The following is a 3,936-nucleotide window of genomic DNA, read 5'->3' on the forward strand; positions in this document are numbered from 1 at the left end:
ATGCGATCAGAGATAAAAATTGAAACCAGTTCAGTCCAATTTCTTGTATTGCATCGCATTTGCTTCTTGCGAATTAAATTGACTCATTGTTTCAATTACTGATTATATCCTGGTTTACCAATCACAGTTGAAAATTTGTGCTGGTACATTTTTATTTAATGACTCATCATCAGAGTTGGATAAGTTAACTTTTTTTTTTAACTAAGTTAAGCTAAAGTTAACAATTCTGAAAATTGAATTTATACGTTGTCAACCAACGTGTTTTGAAAATTGAATTTATACGTTTTAATTTAGTTAAGATATATTAATTTATGATGAAATTAATTGAATTAAAAGTTAAGTTAATAAAAAAAGATAATTGAAAAGTTAAAAGTTAAATTTTTTCTTATATTTTTTTAATTCATGATTCTAGGGTTTCAGTCTTACAAATAACAGAAAAGACAAATATATACTTCATTTAGAAAATATTCTATATTTTATTTACATGTTTTGTTTATATATACTGTTTAGTATATAAGATTATGAATACTGACTTGTGATATGACTAAAGCTTCAGACAATACGAGGGAGGGATAGTAATAAGGAATAATAGATTTCAACTAAGAAACTAGATACATCGAAATACACGGTTTCTGACACACAAATCTGAGAGTCGATTGTGTAATTTAAAATGAGGTGAAAATTAACAAAAGTAAGCAAATCCATTAGAATATTTATAATTTCATTGGTCAATACCTAGCAAATTACAATTTTGCAATTTTCACTTCATTTTAAGTTATTGCTAATACCGTATATTATGTCTGAGACTTAACTTCAAAGAATTAAATAAAAAATTAATAATTAAATAAAATATAACTAAATAAAGTTAAAAAGTTAAGAGTCTAAAATATAACTAAGTTAAGTTAAAATTAATTAACTTTTTAACTTTTTAACTTAACTTTTATCTTTTTAATTTAGCTACCCAACCCTGCTCCTCATGTTCAATATTTTTATCATTATGGACTTATTGCGATTGTTATAATGGAAGAATATAATCGATAATATTACCAAAAGGAAAAACATTGCATTGTGCGGAAGATAGATAGAATAAATACTACCAACTTTTTGCGTAACTATAAATCGTATAATTTTAACCGTTTTATTAATTTTGTCAAATTTGTGTTTAATTTCTTTACACTGAGGATGACCTAATAATAAAATTGAAACGTACGTTCTAAGAATTTGAAATACATAAAAATCTGGCTTGTAGTTCCTTCTTGTTATTTATTCTTAATTTATTGATTATCCGAGTCCAAGAAACATAGAGATCGTTATTAGATAAAATAAATATTTGCAAAACAAAATTAAAACTTTTCGTAATTGCGTACATTAAAATTTTTATTGCGCAAAAAATATAAGATATGACGTTTTCAAAGTAAAATCGCCGACGCGACCGGCACGGAATTAATATCCGCCATTTCGCGATCAAAACAAAATAAAACAATCGAGAAGTAAACAAACATGCAAACGCGACGTGCACACGGGAGAAATGTAATTTTACACTAGTTACGACATGGCACAGGTGTAGAATTAATGGGAAACCACGAGTCTTTGAGCCGGTCGGTGTTTTTGCGATATCGCGGAAATACCGCGCACCCTCACTTGCTCACGATCGCAGCTATTTAAATGGACATAATCAACTTCCATGAATGCAATTAATTTCAGGCTGCAGGCGTGCAGATAAAACCCCACGGCCAACCACACTGTCATTGCTGCCACTGGCGTACCCGTATAGCAATAATTTTCGAATATGCGATTTGCAAACGAATTATACGATAATTCTGAAACTGATCTCTATGAGCGCTAATAAAATTAATAAAATAATTCCAGATTTTTTTATAAACCCAAGAAAAAAAATCACGTTCAAGAATATCTATCAAATTTCTAAATTGTTTTACGATAATAGTTTAAATTTCTCGACTGTGAGTAAATGTTACATAAAAGTAATTTTATATTAAAAAAAAGTCTTAATCTACGCACTTCTTATCATGCCTGACTCCCATAGCCCCTTTGTTATTCTAATCTTATAATTAGTAATAGTTTAATATATTTTTCTACAAGTATAAACGTACGTCCATTGAATCTCTTTACTACATAGTACGATTCTCTTTGTGTATCAAATTATAAATGATCGACGATAAATTCACACGGTCTCGGATTAATATCTTATTAACGGAAAACCTATAATAATAATGTTATTTTTAATCAATCGCTTTTCACTTCTGTCTCATAAACACCATCGTTGCATCTATCGAGGGCGCGCATATTATTCCGACATTAATACGAGTGTAACCAATTACCTCTCTTTTTTCCCTCTTCTCACTCTTTTGCGGTCATAATTAAATTCTGCATCTGATAAGCAAAGTTTGCTGAACAAACATTAGAATATAAAATTGTAATCTAATTTTAATTTTAATACATGCGATGATCGATTATAAAATATTTTATACCCACCAAAGCACAAATAAATGTTTATTGGCTGATAATCATTATTTGCAGAGTTATAATTTTATATTCACAAAAAGTGTGAATTTCACACCATTGATATTTACAGATATTCTCGCCAATTAATCCTAAATCATTTGCCTTTTAGTGATAATTCCAAATGTATACATAGATAATTTATTTAAATAAACAGAGTAACGTATAATTAATAAATCGATAATCTCTATTTGATGCGTAAATAGATTTAATTTAATGATAATGCTTTTTTTTCTTTCGATCGTTTATTTCTCTTTGCAATCAAATATCTCGTCGTAGAATATGCGAGAATAATTTATTAATTTTACGGATCGTGTGTGTGTGTGTGTCGAAAACAATATGCCGTCATGAAAGACGAGCGCAGGGCATACAAGGCGTTCTATAATCCGCGGATTTTATCCGGTACTTCATCCAAGCCGAGGTTAACAAAGACGATACGCAAGCGTACGGTATGTAAGCGCGGATCTCGCACGGTTGCTATTCTTCCGCGTTTAGATAGATGCTCAGTGGCGCGGAATCAAAGCCTTCGCGAGCCCTTTATTCACGGACCGTCGCTATTTCAGCAGCCCTCGGGCTCCCATCCCGGGAGCGGGATTCTCGCGCCCGTCTCCGGAACCGGATGCTGCTGGCGGGTAAAGGTCGGCACCATTTATACTCTCGCAGAAAATCCGGGCGAAATCTCGCATTTTGAATGCCTCGGCGGGCCTCGCGGGATATCCGGGAGACTGGCCCGAGTTCAAGCCGCAGTGCACGTTACCGGCGAAACAATAGGCATTATTAAATATTCGGCGTAGATGGTATGCCACGGGAGATACTAAATGGAACGCAAGGGGTGCGAGGCGGAAGCGCAGTGTCATTTACATATAAATTGCCCGCCTAAAATCATACTCACATTTAATTTTCCGCTACCAGCCTGTCTCACGATCTGCCTCTACATACCTATATTCTTGTGCCGTTTAAATTGGCGTAACATATCTGGCCGTCCTGATCGCGTTTAAATCACGACGGTTTATGCCGCGATGAAGCTAGCAGCTAAATGACCGAGCGCTAGCATTTAACTATTCAAATGAAAATTCACGCGAACATATGCGGAAATTCGTGGCAGTAGCTGTAAGCGGAATCGGAAAATGGAGGGTATATTTTTGCGATGGGATGAAAGGAAAGGATCGTAAAAGAGAAAGGCAAAGCTCATTACGCAACCGGGACTGATTCTTTTGGAGCACAATAAGAGCATTTATCTTGCAATGGTAGAGTATATCATTTCAAATAAAATCACATAATACAATTATTGATTTAGAAATGCATAAAAAATTAACAAAATGTTTAATAAAAACTGACAATCGCATATGTAGATACGTAGAAATAATCTTCTATGCGTAAAATAATATTTATAATTTTATATATATATATATATAT

Source organism: Atta cephalotes, assembly GCF_000143395.1.
Source record: "Atta cephalotes unplaced genomic scaffold scaffold00018, whole genome shotgun sequence".
In the NCBI taxonomy this organism is placed as follows: domain Eukaryota; kingdom Metazoa; phylum Arthropoda; class Insecta; order Hymenoptera; family Formicidae; genus Atta; species Atta cephalotes.